The following is a 25,344-nucleotide window of genomic DNA, read 5'->3' as shown; positions in this document are numbered from 1 at the left end:
AGTCTAATATATTCCTTGCATGCTTCCTTTATAGTTGATAGAAAGAATACATGCTTTCACAGGGTAATTCCCACCATCCAAGACAGGCACACAAAAAATATCCCCTTATTTCCATTAAGTGAGGAGATTAAGGCGACTTGGAAAGATTTACACAAGTAACTTTTAGACTTTTAAAGTTAGAATATTTGAATTTCACTCAACAGCTGCAATTCCAATCATTTCTACACATGCTTAACACTGGAGCATGTAAATTTTCCCCTCACATTTAGCTCCATGCAAGCTAAGCACAGTGCAACTTCCATTTTTCTCACTTAGAATTTATGTCTGCATCAACACTTGTTAATTCTGAAAAGTACATCCCTTTTGTGGGCTCTGAACATAACCATGCACAAAAATATACCAATGTCCTTCAAAGGATATCTTTTCACAGTGCTAATTGCTAGACCAAGCTCACTGCTGGAAAATGTTTAAAAGACTTGAGAATAACCACTTCATGCTTAGAAAATCAATGGATATGTTGGCTTCTTTTTTTTCCTGACTTTAGTATAGGTATAAAAAAATATTCTGTGTTCAAAAACATAATCCTAAAATTCTGGCAGTGCAGCACTCTAATGGCAGCACTGGCAATACAACAACAGTTATATATATATATAATATATATATATGTATGACACAAATTTCCCAATTTCTCCTCCAAATTGTTCAAGTAACATTGCTGCAAACCCCCACACCTTTCTTCTGTCTGCATCTCCTCCAGTGCAAGCAATCCTGTGCTGATGACAGTAGGAACTGACAGTGATTTCAAAGTATGAAATTACTTCACTGCACTTGTGTTAATTAAAAGTTTAGATGTTACAGGTGACCTTTAGTCATTCATGTTATGTGAATGTGAACAAAGACATAACTAATGAAAGTATCTGAAATGCATAAATACTTTACTGGAAAGAGAAAAAGATATTATGAAGAATATAAAATAGGTAATTTATAGAAAATAAGTATATAAGGCTATATTTGGAAACTGCTTGTTCACTGGGAAAAGACGTTGAAGTATTTTCTCACAGATCCTACAGAAGGATATTACTATAGCCATTTTCACTATTTTTTTACAACACTCATGAGCAATACTTTGGTAAATAGTAAATTATAGAGGTTTTTTTTCCTGCTGCCTACACAATTTCCTCATGTAGACAACCTTAGAACTTCATTAATTTGCATATGCCCACTTATATTTACATTTGTATAAAAATTTTTAATGTTTTAAAAAAGAAAGGTCATAAAACAGTCCTAGGAATAACCTGTCATCTCAAGTCCCATGCCTTACATCTGCAAGTCTGAAAATGCAGAGGATTCACAGGGGGACACAGCTTCATCTGGACCATCAATTATTACAATTATTACATCATTAATCACAAAATCACATGTCAGAATCAAAACCCCCTCATGACATCAGTCAGCCATATGTTTGGCAAGTGGGGGAAAACCCTTTAGGACTGAAATTTCTTGTATTTCTTGGCCATATTACAATTGGTGTAAAAACTACCTATCCAACAAAACCAAATAAAGTAAACTAAAAAATTACATGTGATTCTTGTACTCATGCCATTTTAATAATCACCAGTTTGCAGATCATATATTTCTGTACAGTAATCTAGATGAGTAGATATACAAATATATGCCCAAAACACGACACATTAGAGTGCTTCAATATTATAGATTGGTTTTGGAGGAAAAAAAAAACCCCAAACTTATTTCACAAGCAAGAAGTATTGAATTCTGTCTTTTCAAAGTCAGCAGATGTGTATTTAGAGTGCAAAGCTTAACTCTGCACTTGGGCAATGCTGAGAAGATGACATGCAATGCTTGCACATGGTTTCTGTACCCTGAGGTATAGACCATGGTGAAGATCTTTCCTCTAAGTCTTTAATATCTCTATATAACTACCAATGGTGGGGCAGTTCTTCAGCTCAAGGAAACTATCACAGCAACAATGAAGTCAATGGTGCTTACAGGTATCTGTACCAACAAACAAACTGACTATGTACAGAAAATGTAATATTTTGTTGGAAAGACTGCGTGCCAGTAAAGGATATATTTAATTGCTGCTTCTTCAAAGGTCAATCTGCAACAGGATACCTACTCTCTTAAAAAAAAAAATCAGAATTGAAGCACCGTTTTTCTCTTCATTAATGACCTCATTAAACAGTATCACATTAATTTGCTTTTTTTTTAAATTGACTTCTGACAGCTGAAGTCAGTAAAAAGACCTATACATTATTTGGCTATCAAAAAGGCTGCTGCAGATACTAGTCAAGAACTTTTCATGAAAGCTGGATTGTCAGGACAAAATGCCTGTCCTGTTCTAACCAGTCACTAGAGATATTAGATGTTAGTTGCCCAGCTGAATATGCTACATCTTTGTGTGCTCTTAAATTTAAAGCCCTCCAAAGACACAAAGCACATCTTTAATCTCTCATGAAGTACTTGTGAAAGAATTCTGCAAATGGACTGCAACAGAGTTGGGAAAGGATCACAAAAAGTGTTTGTAGCAAATTCTGCTGGTCTGGCTCTCTCACATTGCACACAACTCTGGCTTTCACTGTGCTGTTACTCACTGCTTTTTTTAATGATGCTTTAAAGCCAAATGACTAGAAGTAATGAACCACATTAGCCATTTTCTGCTAAGGTCTTTCTCTTAATCTTTAGCACAAAAAATATCAGCAGGAATATTGACCTGCCATTTCAGTTTAGAATCTACTTCCTTGCTTCCTTTTTGCATACTTAAAACAACATTTAAACCACACTTGAACAAGTAATGTTTAGTCGCATCAGCATTCAAACCCTGAACTGCCTTGAGTTCTGCAATGCCAGCAAGCCACTGCTTGTTATTTCTGGCAGTTTTTTGTGTATTCTGCACTGCTATGTAACAAACTGTTGAAAGAGTCTTTCAGAGGGGGAAAATTTTCTAAGAAATAATATTCAGTATTGCCCAAGAGACTGAGACTTCAGGGCAACCACGCAATAGCGCAAACATATTTGATGAATAGTCTGTACCATCTGCTTGCTCAATATTCCAGTTTAAATTATAGGTGTAAATTCACCCACACAATTCTCTGTAAAGTCGGTGAATACCAAACTCATGCAACACAACAAATTCCATGCTGTCTATCTGTAATGAGAAATTGAGCTATGACCTTTACTGCTCACATACAGAAGCTCCAGAAGCAAAAACATAAAGGAAACCCCCTTATTCCCATGCAAGTGGGAAGATTTGATTATTGCCAAATTAAATTTTACAGAAAAACAATTTTTTAATGCATCTTAATTAACAGAAGCAATTTCTATAGTTTCTTTACATCAAAGAGGAAAAGTCTAGGGCTGCTACCATAAGCAGGGGATTTAATATTCTTTAGTTGAGATACAAGAGCGCTATTTTAAACTTCTTTTGGAAGACTCACACCTTCTACCATATCAACCGTGGAAGTGAAAATCTCATTGCAGGGATCTGGCCTGAAAGGAGCTCTTCACTCTCAGTTTGCTAGGTTTTTAGCTCTATCAGCTCAATTCATGAAAGCTCATCTTTTATTCAAAAAGGAGTTGAAATCTCTAAAGAAAACTCTGTTCTCTCAAATTCCCACCTTCATGCTGGCACTGGCCTTTGATGATGATCAGTACCTTTGAGAAGGGAAGTGAGAGGTCAGGAGCTTTCAGCATGTGGTGGAGACTTTATGAGAGAGGAGATTGTCTTCTCAGGGAAAATCCAACTATCCCTGAATAAAACTCAATACAAGGCAAAAATAACGATGGAAGATTTTCATTTGCTAGTTACTGAAGGGCAAATCCTTAAGAGATTCCAATTTCTGAATCCAGAACTAAGCAAGTACAATATAGAAATGCTAAAAGGTTTCTAAGCTAAAATTAAACTAAAACTCATGCAGATGTTTTCCAGTTGATGGCTCAATAACAGAAATATATTTGTCATGGCAAACAGTATTGTAAAGCCCAGATGCTGAGAATCAGATTTGGGAAATAAATATTTATCCTTTTTCCTTCTAAAAGTTGAATTAAGGAAAATGCACCAAGTTAGGTTATTACCCTGACTATGTAATGTAGAATAAAGCCACTGCAACATCAAGAAAGATGTGGCCAGGTGCCAGAGAACAAATACAGCTTTCCATCTTTTTAATTCCAAAACTACTGTTTAAGGATATTAAAATACAAATTTTAAAGGTGATTTTCTGTCCAGAGTACTGGAAAATCAATATGCCAAGATAAAAAAACCCCACAAACCTGCAGAAAAACCAAGATGCACACATGCAGGTCTCACTCTCTTACACATGCATAAGCATGCACAAAATTACTATTGGAGAAAGGACAATGGCAAACAGTATCCAGTGACCCAGAAACAGCAATGCTTTTCTTTTGAATTTTGCATTTCTTTTTTTTTTCCCAGGATATGACATCATTCTGTATAAACAGTATATAAAAAATTCTATTCCTTTAATCTATGAAGCATTTATAAATCTTCAACATGAGCCTTTCACTGAGAGCTTAGACAAATATTTAAATTGCTACATAAATGACTCAGACTACAAGGCAAGCCCAGGCTACTCTAAAAATAAATGTTCATGGACAATAAGCCCATCCAACCAAAAGAGAATTTTAAAAAGCCACAGAATATATAATGTCTCTCAGAATAGTACAGACATATCTGGATGAATGGCTATGATTTGCTCTTTTTCATGAAGATTTTAAGACAGAAAATGATTTCTAGAACTCTAAAGAATGAAGCAATTGCCCAAAAGTGACCTGCGCTCTTGTGAAGGAGTTCTAATCTTAATTGACACATAATTGTAATATTTTTCTTCCTCCTTTGTAGCAGCAATACATGTGTGCATATCTTGCTGTTCTCTGTGAGGGAACATGGAAAAGTTCCACTTATGAAATGAGGACAGTTTTGCATTTCACCATAATCAGATCAAATAGGGCAGGTGGCAACTCTGCAGGCAACATAATTATGAAAATGCCTGTGCTCAATACAAACTGTCCTTCTAGTCTTGAGGTCTGATAGGACATCACAGTGCAATCTTTTTACATTTTACTGGCAGCTCAGAATACAGAAGTCCACTGAGGGGGGACTACATACTGCTCTCATTTTTTTTGTCTTTGCAGATCCAGACAAATAATACATATGTTCTTCAATATTTGCTCTAAAATAAGAAGCGGAATGTTCCTGGGAGTGCAAAAGCTGGTCTGGGTTGAAACTTAAATACAGAAGAAAAAGTAATTAAGTCACGAGGCAGGTTTAAATCTAATAACATTGTGTGAGACAGGCTAATCCTGCATTACAAACAGTGATTCGTGTTTCTACTGTAAAAAACCTGACAGGCAGGCATAAATACAAGAGATCATACTGTCTGTTCATCTAACAGAAAAGAATTGAAACGACCTGAGAGATTCCCCAAAGAGAAAGTGTTAAGGATTTTTCTGATTTTATATTGATATACTGGCCCTATATTTGAACAGATTGCTCATGATGAATAGCTGGCAAAATGCATTTGAAATAAGCTGAAAATGTAATGCAAAATTCTACTCCACATTAAAGGGATGATACAGCCAGGTTCATTTAGAATATTACTCCTCTGAAGACACCCCAAGCACTACAATAACAAATGTTATATCAAAGAGGCACTCTGCAACAAATGCAATATGAGTCTCTGTGAGGCAATTTTTCAGTATGTCAGAATTATAATATCACTCCGAGGAAACAAATTAAGCAGCACAAACTTGGCTGTTGGGATCACTTTATTAGCCACACAGTGTTTTCTCATAAAGAATGCTTTTCTTTGGATCTGTCAATGAGATGGTCTATCTGTTTTATTGGTGCACAACTTCATATTTCCCCATGAAAAAAAAGAAGCACTATTTCTGCCACATTACAAAAAAAACCCAAAACAATAACAACAACAAAAAATCATTTTTACTCTACAGCTGAAGTCCACTCCAGTGTGGGCTTTCATTATCAGCAGAGATAAACACTTTAGTCTTAAGGGATAAGGGACCAAATGGTTTCTACCTGGCAAAGGAATAACTATTTTTAAAAACCCATAGGTTTCTGCAAAATATTTTAAAAAGTTGTGCTCTGGTTAGTCATCATGCTGATATAAGAATTGATTATTTTTTTCCCTTGTGCATAAAAGAGAAAACAGCCCTTGCCAGGTGGACAGGCCACAGGCCCTTCCAATGAGTCAGAGGAGGCTGTGCTTGCACTGTAGTGATGAAATTCCAAGCCTGTCACAATTTACCTAAAGCTCAGTGTCTGCAGTGGACCAGGAACACAGTGGGAAATGGATGTGCTTTACTGTGTGCAGGGCAGGAGAGAACCCCCACAGCTCAGCATTATGCCATCAGACTCATCGCTCTGCTGAAGTGAATTAGTGCAAGCAATTTCATGAGATTACGCCAGCAATTTGGTACAGAACAGCTGCCACACCACACTACAGGATTCTCCCTCTGGTTTTTACTTACATGACCATGAATAACTTCTGAGTTAATCCAGAGCAACAAAATCTGTCCTTGGTCTTTACCACTTTACACAGAGATATGCTATGCCTTATAATTAATTGGTCTTTAAACTTTTTTAAAACTAAAAACAATTCCATTAGCACAAGCTCAATTTATCTTCATTAAATCAGACACTCTATACAATGCTATTTCTTCTGATATTTGAATTACTTTCCATGTCTAGACCATGCCCATTATTTCCCTCATCTATACTTTTGTGTTTTTTCTGTATTCCTTTAACAGTATGAGGTTTCTAAGATGTGAGCCTGCAGACAGAACAGACAGATGGGTGCAGGACCAAATCTCCAACCTTTGATACTGCATATGTGAAACCCCACAAGGTACACAGTCCAACTACAGAGGGTGGTGGGGGTGTGAATGTGTTTCCTGCCCTCCCCCACTCTTTGGTAATAGGTATTGCTGCATCAATCATTTCCAATCACCAAAAAAAAAAAAAAAAAAAAAAAAAAAAAAAAAAAAAAAAAAAAAATTTATAGTGTGGGATTCTGAACTGACAGAGGTTTTTACTATGAATGCTGATGCAGACACTAGAAATCGAGACTGCAATATCTCTGAACTTGATGCTAACCTTTAATCAGGTTGATAAGCCAAGTAAGTAAGAATTGCTGTCCCCCCAGGAACCCCTTCTGCCTCCCACATGTACAAGCTCCTCTCTGCTCAGCAACAGAGAATCAGAGCTCAGACATGAGTGTCCTTTGTATCTTTTCTTTTTAAAAATGGAAAGTCAAATTATTGAAACTAATGACAAGGTTCAGCATTTTTTTCCCCTCATGCCATTAAAATGCTCACTTGACTTCGCTTCATTTCAGGAGATCACTGAGCTGCAGTTGTAAAAAAATAACAACATTAGGTCTCATAGCTTGTACATTTACCTTTTGACACCACATTAACTATTTTTTCCTGTAAAGTACTTCTAAGCAGTCATTTATATGTTAAGTACTGAACTCTGTATCCCTTTCTGCCTTTCAATATTACACTGCTTGCTATGTATTTTCCATTTGTGTCTGTTATGTCATGGATCAGAAATTCACTCCATGTACTTCTGTCTGGCTCCAGAATACCATCATGCATGACATTTCAGAGGCACTTTTTTCCTGACTGAGAATTATTGGATATACAGCTATAAAAGCATGCATAAAAGCTAAAAGCCCCTAGAAATACTTGGAGGGGAAACCAAACATCCCTTAAGCAATCAAATTGGTTGGAAATTCTTCATGCTGCTCTTCTATACCCATTCCTGCAGGATTTGCTTTCTATTGTAGCTTAGCTCCTGTCTGCTTCAGGAAAAAGATTGTCAATTATGATAAATGATTCTGTATGGCAGGATTTAGACTCACACTACAGAAAACTATATCTAATGAGATTATCTGATTCTTTCTTAAGGATCAATAATTTATTTATAGGCAGGGGCCACAAAGGTTAATTTTTAGTGCTTTACTCACCAAGCTATCCAGCACTCAAACGACTTGTAAGAGACATGCAATCAGAACTGGCTAATCCACATCAGCTTGTTTAAAAAAACTGTCAGATTAACAAATCAATGATACTTACACACTACGAAATTGGTTTCTACTTAAAAGCTGACTGGATTTACACAGTTTACATGCAGCACAAATCCTGTTTTCATGTAATTTAGCAAGGATTTTGGGCAAAGTGATTCTCCCTTCTCATGTCAATTTCCAAGACACAAACTGGCCAGCAGAGATCCTATTGCAGTTTGATGGATGTGTATTGAGGGAAACAGGAGGAGGGGGAAAAAAGAGAAAAGTAGGATTTTTGATGTTTGGCTACCGATTGCTGTCACTGATCATTTTCCTATCTCTGCTTCCACAGATACCTGTGACTTTCCATTTAGAGAGTTTTCCCTTGCTTTACTGGTTTTACCAAGAAATAGTTGATGCCTAACTTGTGGCACATTGATGCTACATTCATTCAACATTCCATTGCAGGGGTTGCATGAATGGAATAGCTACAAGTGCTACATTCATGCCTTTTTCACCCATTTTGACACTTTAATTCTGCTCACACCTCTTGCAGTCATTATAAGAGAGTCAAACACATGGCTGCCATCAAGCAATCTCTGGCCCTGAATGCAAAGTAAACTTTGCTACAACAAATTCTTTGCACATGTCATTTCTCTCTCTCTTTCTCTTTCTAGCTATGTATTTATAGCTCTCCTTTGAAGGTTGTGGACATATCTAGTTTTATTTTTATTTTTTGTTACTTCGGGATTTTGATGGAAAGTGGGTTTTGGGAGCACAACACACTTCATATCATTAGGACTATATCCACCTTCACAGGGAAGATAACAAGTCAAGGTGGCAAATATCTGAAAGGTACAATGACCATTTGTGCAATGGCCAGTGAATTAGAGCAGTTGTGATCTAAAACTGATTCAAATGACAGGTGCTTAATCAACTGAAACTCCAGCAACTCTAGTAATAATTTCCTAACTTCTTACCTGGAAAATATCATCAGAAGACAAAAATAAATATTTGCAATGAAGAAATGTACCACAGTGTCAGTTTGCATTCTTTTCAGTCTTGTATCTACAGATCCTACTGAACTGAAGGTTAATGCTAACATTCAAAGACAGACTGTGCATAATCTAAGAGGACATGCGACATTTTTATGTTTCAGGCTAATGCTTTGTGTCTTTGTTCTTCAGGACAGTCTCATGTAGGAAAGTAAGTAATGTCATGACTATCTCAGTATTAAATAGATAAATAAATAAACAGAGACACAGCAAAACACAGCTGAAGTGGCTGAAATAAGTGGCGTGTACACAGTACAGTAAACAATTCTGCTGAGCAGCCTACTAATTTATCCCAATCTACCACAACCAATTACTCCTGCCTCAGAGACTCCTTATCTCAGATTTTCCAACCCAGCTACCCACTATTTCTTGATAAAAGACATAGCAGTATTTCAGAAAATTGCAGATTAGATAAAGAAGAAACCCAGTGTTAGAAGTAATTGCCTGCATTTTTTCCCTCAGCTATCCAATCCTCCATCCAAATAGTTGAAAAGCTACCTTCCAAGTTAGGTCTTGGTAATCCATCTGTACTGGCTACAAAATAATAGGCTTGACAATATTGTAGAACCGTTGTTCTTAGCATTACTGTCTGCTAGAAAAAGATGGGAAAATAATCTTTGAAAGGTCAGTAAGAGCAAAAAAGGACTGTGTTGAATTGGACCCCCACAATACTGGCTGAACATAACACACAAATTCATGACAGAGTTATAACAGTAAGCTCCACAATGCACAAAGGGTAGAAATCATTCAACCCTGCTTCTTCCTCCTTCCTCTCCTTCTCATCCCTCTTCCTGGGAAAGAAAAGTATCTTGGGTTTGGGAGAAAACTGGAGTTGGCTGTAAGTTACTATATATAAACAAATGTACTGAACCTAACCCAGAAAATCCATCTCTCAGTACCCCAACTCTGGCACAAGTCAGTAACAGATGCCATGAGAAAAGTGTAATGAGAAAAAGGGTTTTAAATATGTTGTATTTCATCCTTATCTGCACACTGTCAATTAGGGACATTCTTTGATAGAGGATGCACTCAGATCCCCTTCCTCCCTCTGGGAATTCTCCATTAATGTATCTAGTCACTTTGAGAACCCTGAATACTTTTGATCTCTACAATTTCCTTAAGCATTGAGTTCCATAATTTTAGTTTTGCAGCTTCCCCCTTTTGCTTTACACGTGCTACGTTATAGTACGGTTCTCTACAGTTCTCACATGATAAGAATGGATAAATTCCTACTACTTTTTTCCATTTCCCTTATGATTTTTAGAAAACTTAATCACATCTTTATCCAGATGACTCTTGTCAGAACAGAAAAATAAGCATTTCATCACACAAAAACTACTCCTTACCTTCAGCCATCCTTGCTGCTCTATGTTTGAATGATAGCTGGCACTTTCTTTTTAGACACAATAACCAAAACTGCTCTTGGAATGTGCAGAGCAGGCTGCACTCTTGATTTTCCATGGAGAAATAACATATTGTCATTCCTAAAGTTCCTAAGACCTGATCCTTTTGATTTTCATCTAGTGTTCAGATGATATTTTCAGTGAACCACCCAAACAAGAGGCCAAACAAATGAGGCAGCAGATGAGAGACCAGTGCCACTCTGTCTGCTTTTGCCCTTGGACACTGCAAATGATGTAATCTGCTTCCTAAGATGCTTTACAGGAAAGCCTGTTCAAGAACACCAGCAGTGTCATGCTGACAGTCAGCTCTGTAAAACTGAATTGCTTTGTTACTCCATCCTTGCACCTGGGCAGTGCCTGGGTAGCACCCCTGCAGCCAGCTCGGGATGATGCCATGTACTGCATCAGCCTAACTCCCCTTCAAGGCTTCACCTCAGCTTGGCCCAGCACTGGGACTTCCCTGGTGATCACAGGGCTGTGGCTAGCCCTGCCTGGCATGCCCCATTGGCACAGCACAGCTGCCACCCTACTGCCCCAGAATATCTGTGCTGCAACATGTCCTGCCAGCAAGTAGTCTCCAGACAAGACTGCAGATTGCCTTAAATAATCTCTAAAAGAATTAAGAACGTGGGAGCTAAGCTGTGGTGTGAGGTAAAAGTGCAGGAAACAAAATGGACATAAGTCTGATATTTCAAAACTAACACAGGAAAATGAACAACTAAATGCTTTTATCTGAAAGTTGAAATCAAGGGACAAAGGAACAGGACAGCAAACAAATAGGAAGAACAAAGAAAATTACCATCACCTTCCTTCTTTTCATCTTTCAAAGGACAAAGATTTCTCTAAGAGCACTATATTTACCCTGTATTAAGTAGGCTTGCAATTTTCCTCATAAAGATCAGGCAATAACAAGAAAATTACAAGGATCATCTAATTTTCTGACAGATGAAATGGCACAGGATTGGAAATTCAACACTAGACAATAACTGATGTTCATTGTAATTTCTTCACTGTCTCCAAAACATGTTATTAAACTATGTAAGAAATGAGCAGGGTAAGTAACCCCTAACTACACAGCATTCACAAAGGCTGTATTCTGTATGCTGTATAGGATATGTCAGATTCTTGTTCTTCCATCAACACAAAAAGAAATGGAGACACAAAACACTTTTGCATATGTCCCTTATAGACTTGAATTTCAAAACTATGAAGAATGATCTCTCTTTATTCCCCAGATGTGAAATCCTGGAGCTTCATAAAGAGACAAAGCTCCTTGCTCCTGTGCATGCACCATGCTGGAGCACTTGTTCTTTAGTAGAGCCTGTACTGAACTCATGCAGGGACAAAAAAAAAAAAAAAAAAAAAAAAATTGTGTGGTGCCCTGTTTTCTTCTCTGTGCTAGGAGAAACAAGGACTTCAAACCCAGACAGCATTTGGCCCTCAGCAGGTTTGTGGACTTTTTTCATCTGTTGTCTTCTGAGGACAAGCTCTTTTTTGATTACAAATCCTGATTATGTAAAGTATGCTGCACCTAGCTGTGCAAAGATGATACATTAATTTTTATTTATATTATAGCTGGTCTGAAAGCCTCCTTTCTGTTCATAAGCCACTGTGCTAAATAGTAGGTGAACATGTCACTTTAAACAGATGATACAGCCATTAGTGTGTCTACAAGAGGATGCCATGTGTGACAAAATGTGTGGAACAGAATACATGGTGGATTCCCCAAGGGAGGGGCCTGAAGCACAAGAAGAAAGCTGCCCATTCTTTTGTGCTGTGGACATAATGACCAATGCAAAACTGGGATTTGAACTTTGTCTCTCAGCACTGTAAGCTGTGTTTGTCCTCACTTGGTGATCTTACATAAAAAAATTATATTACCTTGCCAAAGATAATTCTCCAACTACTCTTTACAAACAGAAAACCATAAATCCCATGTCTTGAACTTACAGAATATATATACCAACAATCTTCAGCTGACTCAAAGCTGTGTTTGACAATGATAAGCCACTGCTGCCAGGCGATTACCTTGGGAACCTCAACTGAGGGCAATGACAATTGAAAGTTCAAACATCTGGCTCTGAATCCTCACTTTATGACTTTGTGGGGAAAGAACAGCCACAGCTGCATGACAAAACGTCAGTTCCATATTTTCTGACTTTTCTCTTCAAGTCTTCACAGTATTTAAATACAGTTCTTCAACATTAATGTATGTATTATATAAGATTAAAAAATACAAGATCTGCCTCCCAAAAAATCTTTTATGGAATATATTAATGTACATGTTACTCAAGAGACTGAAGTCTTATGCTTAAGATAAGAGCCCATAAGATCACAATAGTTCAAGTTAGCAATTTCTGTGTACTAGGTATAGCCTGTTTCTTTTCCCTTTTCTTTAATTAACCTGGCTTGCTGGAAAAGGAGTTATTAGAGTCCAGCCATTACTAGCCCTGAAGGTTGAACAAAAAAACAGAGGAAGCCATTTGAGTACCAGCTCTCATTATTCTGCTTTGCAATATAACTATTTTAAAAGCAAACTTTAGGACCTGAAGCTTTATTTTAGACATAATTTCATTAATAAATTGCTTCATTGTTAGCATGCAATCTGAAGTTGGTTCTGTCTGTAATATTCTCCTGCTATCACTATGATAAGTCTGAGCTCAGTACTCAGAAATGAACTCTCCCAGTTTTGAAGGAAGTGAGGCTTTGCTTGACAGGAGGGTAGATCATAACCCCAACAGCCAAAATAATAATTTGTAGCTAGAGAACAGAGAAGACTAAATGGGGGTGGTTTCAGTAGGAAATTCGATGGTAGTTGCACAGGACAAGGAGACAGGGATTGAAGCTTATAAGAAAAAATAGAGAACACTGAAGACACACTAGCAACAAAGCTATTTTTCATGTCAGGTTTTCTTTAACCTGAAAACTCTCAGGGCCAGACCTATTAGCACACTGTTCATGATGCCTTGACCCAGGCACTGGCACTGGACATTTGCAGGACTGTAGCCTGTATTTTCCTGAGAAACAAGGCCAGAAAACAGATGGGTTGCACTGAGGCAGCTGCAGTTACAAGCATCCCACTGACACAAGGAATGATGCAGAACAAGGGGGCTGTGCTGAGACACAGCTGCAATCAGAAAGACCTCACTGAGGGTACAGTATTTGGGGAGACATCCAAAGACAGATGAGTGCAAATCTCCCAGGTGTAAATGGCCCCTCTGCAGGAAAAATCATGGTCACTTTGCTGGTAGAGTGTTATACGTCCTAGTAGGAACAGATATGTGGACAGAAGTAGTAACAGGCAAAAAATTTAACCAAGAATTGGTGACAAGCATGAAAGTGACAAAAGCAGTCCCTTCCATATATACTAGACACACACCTCATCTGCTGCTTCTCAGAAGCATGAGACCACTGAAAAATTGCTAGAGCACATACAAATGAGCTTGCCCATGTTGGCCTGAAAGGACATGAGCTGTCCAAAATGTATAATGATCTTGGGAATATCAAAAGGGTCAGAGAGTCTCTAAACACCCATTAAGAGATGGCAGTTCTGGGGCTATTCCCATCAATCTTTTTGGAGAAGTGTCAAAGATCAGATAAAGACAGATATGATCCAGAGGTAAGTATAGGTGGTTTTGACAGGAACATTAGTTCTCTCAAGCATGGAGTGGTGTTCCATGAACATAGCTTCCCAAACATCATCTCAGGATAGTTAAAGAAATGGATGAAGCAAACTCACAAATTGCTGCAATGAACTTTGAGGACTCAGGGAGAAGAGATTCGCCTAAGTAAAACCAAAGAAAAACAGCTTCAAGTCCATGATTTATGAGAAATAATAACAAACTTAAATAGCTGGACTGACAGTACACTCAATTTTGACAAGATCCTTGCCCCTAAGAAGAATTTTGGCTGACCTATCACTCAAGATCCTCTGTGAAATCCAACTGACGGTGATAGCTGCAGGGTCTGTGTTCAGTGTTTTTTATTTCTCCATATTTCACATGCAATTTTTCTAACAGTGACAAATATTAACATTTGTGCAAACACAATGTACAATTTCACTCAGGAGGACTGGGAATGAAGTGAGGTATTAGGAGGTTCAGTCCTTGCCCTTCCATCCCTAACCTCTACAGTCAAACAAAAGCTAATTTATCTTGTGGCATGATTCTGAGCAGTCTATGGAGTATTTTCATTTTTTCCAAGTGCAGTGTTTTAAATATATTTTGGCATCAAGAGACTGCTCAGCATGCCTTAAACAGACACCCTCTTTCTACTCATCTCTCCCTAGAGTCTCTGATGGCAGTTCCACAGCTCTGTGCCATCAGCCAGGAAGGGAAATCTTAGCTGACTACATGATGTCACCTCAATTTCACACTCTGATGAGGGTCTGGATGTGCTCCATGACAGCACATCAGCATTTTAAAAAGATAAAAACACTGCTGTTGTAGAAAAAGGTAAATGGAGATCACCAAATACAAATGTGAGCTGCATAGTATTTCTGAATCTCTTATCTATACAAAACATACAGGTTTACCTATCACTGAGGAAACCACTTCTTCAGTCTCTGCAGAAAAGGATGTGCAAACATTTATTTGCATGTCTAAATTCCCTTTCGTGTGTATCATATATGATTTTTTAATGAAATTACATTTGCATCACCATAAGGTAATACACTAATAAATATTTAAAAGGAAACATTTTTGGAGGGCATATCACTGACCTAAAGTCATTCAGTAATGATAAACTTATAATGGATTTAATATAAATGTGTGGAATGAAAAGCAAAAATCAAATTAAATATTCATCCCCTAAAGAAGAAATGAAACCCCCTCTATCAATATACAGCAAGGTGAGCACCCCAAGACTTCAACTAAGTAAGTCCTGGCCCTTATATCCAGAAGTACAATTCTGATCAATAATCCACAGCATTTATGTGTAAAGAAGTCCAGAGGGCTGCAGTTGCCTCACAAGAGCTCTGGACAGAACTAAATCAGGACTTTGCCTTATGTGAACTGGGATTTGATGTGACCTTCATGCTGCAGCCCTGTCAAGCTGTAGCAATGATGAATGCAATCAGACAGCTATTAGACACTGTTCTAATTTAGACATAGCAAAACCTATTGAGTAATGTCAAATGAAACAAAAAGCAAGACTGGAGTGTGAAAGGGCTTTAGTTCCCTTTAGGTAAAATTCAAAGGACTTTGTAACATCAAGGCCTTGCTGAGCTGGGCATGAAGGCCTTGGAAGTGATGAGGCAAACTATCGACTGAATATGGCATAATCCTGTCACAATCCTCAGAGGAAGCTTGAAATTTCTACAGGGATAGTGGGGTTTTGCAAAGTTTTGTGCTAGGCAGTAAAAATAATTTTGAAAGTTTGCCATTGTTTTGCTCCCTTGTCAACAATACCTAAAAGATTACTTCTTAAGCAAGAAACATGTGAAGCAAAGCAGAATTTATGTCAATAGTGTTTAATCACCTCAGTCAAGACCATTCCTATGAAGAATACTGGAGTAATTTTATGTGCATCAATATCTATTTAACCAAAAAGAAATGGGACTGAAACCTTCTCCCTGAACCTAAGCTATTTTCAATCTTTTAACACATGGCTGAATATGGTCCCCAAGCCCCTTCAAACCCTTATGTGGAAAAGTTCAGGATATAGTCAAGTGTGAAAGACCTGAAACATTTTAAGAGACTACAAAGCACTTCCTAGAATTGACTTTTCAGCTACACACTGGCTCAGTGATATCCAGTTTCACTCCTTCAGAATTTTTAAGAAAATAGAGGATGTTTGAAGATAGAAAACAAATTTCTGGTGATCAGATGTGATCAGTTTTTTAGCCTGCACCAGATTGGAGAAAGTCTCCAATAGAAGAGTCCAGGTCTAATAGAGAGATTAAATGGAGGTTGGAAATAATTATAAGGACAAATTCTGGCTGGGACTTAGAAATGACTTTGAGGTTTTAAAAGCAAATGCCTGCTGGACTCACCATGAAACTTAAATTGTCCTTGTCCTAAGTCATAACGGCACAGCTGTTAGGATGGAATAAATGATATTACGCCAAATGCACAAAATAAGATCCAACAAACTATGAGATCCCAAAAGATCAGAAGTGGAGGAAACAGGAGTTGTAATCCTATGAGGATTACCTCCTGCTGGTTTTGGAGTGCAGAGGAGGTCTGCATGGAGCTGATCCAGCTGAAAAGCAGTGGGACTCATTCAGCCCTTCAAAGACCTCAGGTAATCTAAACCAGATGAGTTAGTCTCTGTAGAAAAGAGACACCATTGTGAGCAATTTGGGTTTGAAATTGCTTGAATGGTCTTTGCAATGTTTGCTAAACACTGTCAAACTAGTCAGAACCTCAACATTTTTACTACAGGAAAATGCAAATCTAGACACAAACATTTCTGTGCTTTTGTCAGAAATTATGCTTCAGCATAATTTTTCAGGACTAATCTGCCTGAGAACAAGTCTACCCAAGGGACCTTCAGCAGGTCCAACAACCTGTTGTTGCTAGATCAATGTTATCAAGAGTGCTAATATAGATAATTTTGCTGGGCCAACAAAAACCTGACAAAACCCCTGGAAATTTAAGACAAATTCTAGGAGATCAAGAAATAGAAACTGCTTTTCTTCTGTGAAACAGGTTCAAGTCCTTCTATAGCAACATAGGTGGCACACTGGCTACTTCTCCACTTTTAAAAAAATGAGATGGTAATTTATATAAATTATCAGAATGGGTCCTTACCCTAGGACTGTAATAAAATAGTACCTGAGAACAGTTTCAGAGCAATAACATGTCAGGATCCATTTCCCAAAGGCTTTCTGCATGCAGATGCCCTGGATTGGAGGTTTGAAGAACTCCCCAGCATAGTCATAAGCAGCCTTCATGTGCCTGGCTCCCCTCCTTTTCACTTTTAATTCACTGCTCTAGATACCAAGTCCAAATCTGTGGAGAAAACATCCTACTTCTGCCTAACACTACACATAAGAAGATGCTGAACATTCCATTATTTTGTCTCTAGTGTTATAACACAAGAACAGATCCAAACTAGAATATGATCAATTACTTCCTCAGTTGGAGTTAGTATTAACTCACTCTTTAATTCAGTAAAAGTAAAGTTCAAGCTCTCATTGTCCTGAAACAGAAGCAGAGTTATGTCTTACAAAAAGACAATACAGATGTGTTGCTTATGGCAAAAGGTAAATTATTTTTAAAGAAAATTTCTGTCTAAGCAGAGTGTAAACAATTTGTTTTCTGCCAAGTCCTATTAGTTAAATTCTGTACAACCTTACTTTCTGGGGTGAAAATTTCTGAAATCTAGGTTTTGATTTATGTTATGTCCTGAGGATTAAAACACTAAAGATTTACAATAATTGTGAGTGCAAGAGGAAAGAGAAGTAAAATCATTTGATATGCTAAAACTTCTTGTGTATGAATTGCTGCATTAGCTTACCATTCAATTGTTTTAATGACTTAACTCAAAGGCTTCTATCAAAGAAATTCCCAGTCGTAATAACACTATGAATTACTGGCAGTTTGTGGATTATTCATTTCCGTGGCCATAAGTTCCCTTTCCTCTGAGACTTCATGAACTTCAACTGCAGTAGATTTATGGCTCTACTTTGGAAATCATTACTTAAATTTGGTTAGGACTTATTATCTTCCCTTACAAATTGTTAACATTAAGTTGCCTATAGTGAAAGGTTTTTATTATAGAGAAAAAGTTTGTAAGTTTAGATTTAATAAGGGCTTCATTTCCACTGGACAGCAGACATGCAGCAGTATCAAGTCTCAGAAGCAGTTGAAATGACTGCTAATTTCCTAAAAGAGACAAAAGTTAAACTTGTATTTTTTATTTTAGAGTTTTCTATCCTGTTCCAGAATGTTTAAATGTATAAACCACACATAATTACCAGAATAAAAGCAGGGTACATTTTTATACTGAGTATTTCAGTACTTGTGGAGGGTTGTGCAACTCCAACACAGAGCTCCTTAACTCTGCCCTGAGGGCATGGAAGATTATCATTAGACACACTCAAGGAGTTCAGCGCTCATTCTCTTTCTAAAAAAGAAGGAAAGGTTCAAAAGGGTAAATTATAACACAAGGAGTTACAGTGAAGGGAATGCTCACTGCACACATAGCTGGAAAGCACTGATGTGCTTCTAGCCAAGGGTACTGCAGAAATGTCTAATGTTCAGTAATCATGGGGATACTTGCACTGATGTATTTGTAAGCAAAGCAGCAAACAGAATAAGCAGCATTGGATTAACAATACTCATTCTCCCAGCAGGTGAACTGATACACCTTTTCTGAAAAGCAGGAAGTCAAGGGGCCGCATACAAACCTGTTTAAAATTGTATATTTAAAAAACAATGTTAACTTCTGTTCTACATGCATGCTTTCACAGTGACACAACCTTTACATGACCTATACTGCCTACAAAAACCTGCTCTCTTACTCAAGCCTGTTGCTTTGTTTTCAGGTTTATTTTCTTTTTGGGTGCCCGGGGAGGGAGTGGGGGGTGAATTGGGCAATGAAATTTGCAGTGTAGTTATGTATGACATTGCCAGAGCTATATATTTTCAAGAATTATTTGAAAATTTTAAATGGAATGGCCACTACACTATGAAATCAAGTGACAGCATAAAGGTTGCTTCTAGATGCCACAGCTGTGTTCCTTATGCTTTGGTTTAAACATAAATTTACTGCAGAATTTTTCTAGTTTGTAATGTTTGATTTTGGAAGAAAAGATATCATCTCCATAATTCAGGAGAGTGCACTTACTAGTAAAGGACCCTGCAAAAGCAGTCCTTTTAAAATAAATATTTTAGATACACAACAACAACAACAAAAAATTAAATTGTTAGTGTAAGGAATGGCATTCAAAGTTCCATTGTAAAATTGTTGTTATACAATTGGATAAAATACACATCATGTAAACAACCAAAACTCTTCAAACTTGAAATAAAAAATACTTTCACAATACTGCTTATAAGCCACACAAAGAATCAAGTTGGTAAAAGTAGTTGTCCAAAAATTCAAGAAACAAAGGGTCTTAAAGGGTCTTAGTAGTTTTCATACAATTCACAAGCATAGAAATGGAAAAATTTAAAAAAGAAAATTAATTTATATATATATATATATATATATATATATATATATATTCAAAATTGAGGTTAGCCTGCAGCAGAAAAAGCAACAGATTTGACCCTGTCTGAGGAGAAAGTCTCCTAAATTCATACCTTAACTGGTTGTATTATAACAGGGTTATGATAGCTTAGAAATGTCATTGGATGCATAAATCTGTAATTAGAATTGAAAGTTAAATACATCACCATTATTATAACACTAAAATTTTAAAAATCTGAAAATGGAGTATATTCAAAATATTGTCCTTAGAATCTCACAGAGAAAGCTATGCTTGCCAATTAGCAAAAAATCTGTATTACCGTAGTTTTTTATTACAAGTATTAATCAAAATGCTCACATGTGAAAAACGCCTTCAGTTCAGTTAAACTATCCACATATTCAGCTGATGTTTTTATAGAACAATAATTTGTCATTCCAAAGCTCCCTAATCAAATGTTGGAATGCTACCAAAACAGTTCCAAATGTCAATGTATTTGTATTTTCCAAATTTTGATGATGATTTCAAAATGGTACTTGACTGATTTTTAAGCTATTTTTAGAGGAAAGTTCTCACTATGTATCATGACCTTGAATTCTCTTTCAGCTACCCATAGAAAAACAATAATTCCCTGCTTCAACCCCCACAGGATAAACCATGAGGTTAAAACCAGAAACGAGTCTTTGAAGATGTTGCCTCTTTCCCCAGTAGTTCTCCCTTTTCCCCTTCTCCACCCCATAGAAAGGCTATCAAGTGATTATATTGTATACATTAAATTTCCTTTTTACACATTACTGGATACTACTGTAATCTAGCACAGAAACTTCAGACTGAAGACCTCAGATTGGAAAGTTAGAGCAGTTTTGCTAATATTTACCAAATATAATTACCTGTTTTCAAAGTGAACAATGTAAGGCTGGAGACAGCTTACTTGCCATAGCACACTACACTGGCATTGCTTTCACTCCCAACAATGCTATCAACAAAAAATGTTAAGTATTCCAATGACCATTTCAAATAGTCTTTGTTTTTATAATTTTAAATGTTAATACCACTGCAAAACCTGTATTCCCTATATTCCTCAAACTGGCCACTGGAAAAATTCATTTTAATGGAGATCATAATTAATAATGAATTTATAATGCAATTAGGCTTTGGAGGACCTAATTAAAATTGGGTGCCATTAAGTTCATCATTATCTTGTCAAAATACACAATAAAATAAAATTGAATTCCCTTTCTTCTGGGCATTTTTATAAAAGAAAGGTTTTTAAAGATCATCCAAAATTTGAAGGACAATTGAGTTTCATCATGTCCTTTATGGTCTAAAAAGATCTGAGAAAAAATTTCTCTCCCTTTCTCCCCTTTTTAAAGTTAATAGATTGTAGAAATATCCACTTTTTTAGAAATGTCCATGAAAAAATTTGTTCATTTCTGAAGGACTTACTGACACAGTACTGGTCTCCCACCCAAAGCAAGCACAAAGGACTGTGAAAAGCAAAGGCAACTATAGCAGCAGGTGTCAGTGGAGGAGCTTTCCTATTACTGTTCTGTGAAGGGCTGGGTGTGGAACAGACAACTGGGAAAAGTGAAAAACACCATCCCACACAACATCTTTTCCTTGCTGCGAGCAGACATCATGAATTACATAAGACAACTGTCCATATTAAAAAGAACATTGCAAATCTGTCATCAAATCCTGTTGGATACAACCCAACTGGTAAATATCTCAATGCAGCCTGTAAAATGTGGCCTTGCTCCACTTCTGGAGAGGCTAGGAGTTGGGATCCATAGGCAAATACTTCAGGCATACCTGAAACTAGCTCTGCCATCAAAAAATGGTGCATAGAAGTGTGATTTGAGAGAGGGACAGCAAGGTAAGTCTACGGAATACAGCTCTGAGAACAGGAAAATTCCTAGAATTACAGCCTTGAGTAAGGGGGTAGTCTTAGAAAGGAATATTTTGGGATGAATGTTCCCCAAAAGGCATGGGGCACCATGAAAACAAAACAAGCCAAAACACATAATCTTCTTCTGTGTCTGAATAAACAGGGATTTTTTCATAAATTGACGAGCTCGCCCAAGATAGCACCTCAGGCTTTAAGCATTCTTCTATCCAGAAAAATCACAGGAGCAGGCAAGGCAAGTGCTCTCCAACTGGCTTTTCAGTGAAGTGCTATCAAATATTTCCAATGATAATGCTGATTGCATCTCCTTGTACAAATGTATTCCAGAAGAGAAATTCATTAAATAGCTGGTCCCAATGGGGACCAATACAATTGGTGTGCACGATGTTGTAGCCTAGACTTCTCTAAGGACTGACTGCATAAAGCAATGTCAGTAGTAAGGCTAAGGGAATGGGTTTCTCCAGGCCATTATCCTCTCAGCCATGCCAATCCAGCCACTTGGAAACCTGATTATGGAAATATTCAGATCATGTATACTTTCTTGCTTTGCTTAAGTAAAATAATGATTTACTTTACTTCCTGAACTCAGAACTGTACCAACACAAGTAAAGAGGCAAAAAAAGGTGCAAGGGTAAGAGGGGCTGATATAAAGATATATGAATTACTTGAGATGCTATTACTACTGAGCATATCACTCCATCTATGCATACCCTCAAGCTTTGGTGTCACAGGAGAAGTAAAATTCAGCACTTAGCTGAAGAGTTGCTGTAAAACATCATGGATAAAGGAAGGTAGCCAGAGAGTAACAGAGGTCAGATTTAATTTAAGCAATGCAATAAACTAAATCTAGAATGAAAATATGACTCTCCCCTGTGAGAATCAACTTCTCATTCTAAACCCATTCTTTTCAATCCTGCATTTCAAAAAGATTTTTTATGGGCATTTAGATTCTAATTGCAGAGTATTCTGATACCAGATTTAGTGTATTTGAAAATATATTAAAAAAACAAAACCACCATTGAAAGAATGCTTGAGGAAAGTGTGATCAGCATGAAAACTGAAAATACTTACTGTCTCAAGAAATTAGTGGAATTAGAGGTAGAGGTGTGCAGTATGAAGACTGTAAGATCACAATAACAACTCTAATTTCAATGATAGTACTTAAAAAGCATAAAGATACAAGATTAGGATTGTTCAGGCAACTTCTGTCTGCATGTAATTTTTTGGCTCATCATTAGAAACCTCCAGTGATGTGGTAGGTCTCATATCAGGAGGACAATTGGCAAAGAGAAGGCTCATTGGAGTCATGAGGAAAACTTTTAAAAATTGAATTATGAGACTTAAGAGATATGCTAGCATTCTGACACTGCCCCACTCCTGCATAGAATGAAAGATTTATTTGAGAGATTGTGTTATAAATTCTTTGGTGCTGTAAGGATATCTGCCTTCTTAGAAGGTATTTGTTTTACTTAAAACTCATTAGAATGAAGAAAGAAACTGACTATTCACCCTTAAATCTGAATACTGTGTAAAATATTGTGTCATGTTTGATTGGGTCATTTTATTGTCATGTCAGCCGGTGAAGGAATATTTCAAAATATTCTGAGACATCACTGCAGCAAAGAGAGCATTCCATTTTATACACTCAACTCATAAATACCTCAGCTTCAATTTTTTTCTCAAATATTGCAGAGTGTAAAGGCAAATGGTAGGGGAGAAACTCAAATTTAAGAGGTGTCATTAAAGCAGTGACACCATTTGTCAATACTCCTGTTGAGCTCCTTGAGCATGAGATACTGTACTGGGGAGGCACTGCAGAAGACTGGCAATGCAGGCTACCAGACAGAAAACAGCAGAATTCTCAATATTGCTGGACTCCCAGAAATTTCACTGCCTCCACCAACTTGATATTTTTTTATGCTTCCCTCTCTTCCACCAAAGGAAAAGCTGCACTAGAGGCTTACACACAGTTTTATAACTTAACCCTACCTACAAACTATACATCAATACAGAACTAATTGTGCATAAAATTTAAATTCCAATGCACTGCTACATAAAAATACAAAATGCTCCACCACTATAATGGCTGGTGCTGAGTTCAATCCAATAAGAGTTGCCCAAGGCAAGTCATACAATGCAATTACCTCTCACATACTCAAACTACTTACTTTCACAACATTAATTTTATTATGCAAATGTATAAATCTAATTTTAATCCGCAAGACCATCTAGAATATTAAAGCAGCACTCATGTCTTACCTTCACTAAGTGTAATTAAAGATATTTAAAAATTTAGTTTGGAGGAATGATTCTAGTGCAAGAAATATCTAGATATTGCTTTCAACCTAGATTATAAAATAGATATTAGAGGGAAGGAAAAAAAAAAACTTTGATTCAATATTCTCACTTATTCTCTCTTTTTTCTTTCCATTCTCTCCTGGAACAAGAGGTGTTTATTTTCCAGATGAAGGTAATGTGTAAATGGGACTATGGACAAGGAGATGTCCCTGTTTCAATGTGGGAGGCATAAGCACTGAATATTCAATGCTCTGCAACCTGTGCATTCATTTGGATGACTGTAGTGTTGCACTCTGCCTAGCAGCATTTGTACTCACCCTGCACAGCTGTGACTGATGATGGAAAGTGCTGAAACAATGAGTGAGCCAGACTGGCTGTGTCAGCAAGAAACCAGAGCCGAGTAAAAATCTCTGCAGGGAAGTGCTGGGATAAAAGGACAAAAAGGAAAGTGCCACTCACAATCAAGTGGGATGTGGAACTGAAGAGACTTCTGCTTTGATCTGGCACCCCTCTGCATGATCCCATGATTTTTTATGACCTGCATGGGGAGAGGGTTTATTCCAGTGCCAAATGGACCTGTTCCTTCAGCAGTAACAAGGGATTTTAGAGCCTCTTCTATCAAGCCTAGACTCTTGGCTGGTGAAAAGGCATCATGGATAAGAACTGCTATCCTAATAATCCTTAAAAATATTAGCAGTTTTTAATGAACCCATATAAAATGCACTCTGATCTGGCTGTTATTTTGGGTTCTCTGATGCATAAGTATTATGTATGTGCAAGGTAATAACTGATACAATGCAAGTTTCAGGAACACAGAAAAACAAAATTACAGAAATTTCATTCCTGCTGTTTGAGATGAAATACTGAGGAATCAATTTTTCAATAACAAATAGAAAATAAACAAACAAACCCCTTCAGGAAAGGCTGTGATAATACCAGGAAGAAACCAAAATACAAAGTGCTGTGGCCCTCATCCAAGAAATCACCTGGTTTTTTTCCTGCAGAGTTTGTTCTAAGTATTTTCTGAACTTTAAAGAGGTCTCCAGATGCTTCTGAATTGACATAGCTGCTTTTGTCTCGATTAGGTTGGCAGATTCATAATGTATTCTACCAATTTCTTTATTCTCCTACCTTGCTTATTAAACTAATGCTAATACCTGAAATTCCCCCTTTGTTAATCTACCAAGTGATAACTTGATACAAATAAACAGGGCTCTCCTCTCAAATGTCAGTACATGTAAAAAGTATAAAAATATGCTACCATTTACTGGTTCAAAATGGATATATGGCTATATTTCAGATTAAGTGGTTCTTGAACAAAACAACTACACAAACATCAAATAATGAAAGACATAGGTGACAAATACATCTTTATGTTTTTTGATGATTTTTCTATTAGCACTGTGAAAATAAGGATTGCACAGATTTTTTTTCTAATTCCATTTTTTTTTTTTTCCTATAGTTTCCACTGCAAATTTATAAA

At 37.0% G+C, this 25,344-nt stretch overlaps 1 protein-coding gene across 1 annotated transcript in view; it reads right to left on the bottom strand.

The window, feature by feature from the left end:
• Positions 1-25,344, bottom strand: part of PRKN (parkin RBR E3 ubiquitin protein ligase) — a 665,258-nt gene that overhangs the window by 124,007 nt on the left and 515,907 nt on the right. The gene's annotated exons all lie outside the window — the stretch shown is intronic.

Source organism: Erithacus rubecula (genome assembly GCF_903797595.1).
Source record: "Erithacus rubecula genome assembly, chromosome: 2".
NCBI classification, from domain to species: Eukaryota; Metazoa; Chordata; class Aves; order Passeriformes; family Muscicapidae; genus Erithacus; species Erithacus rubecula.
Note: the sequence above shows the minus strand (reverse complement) of the source record. Positions and strands in the feature narration are given on the sequence as shown.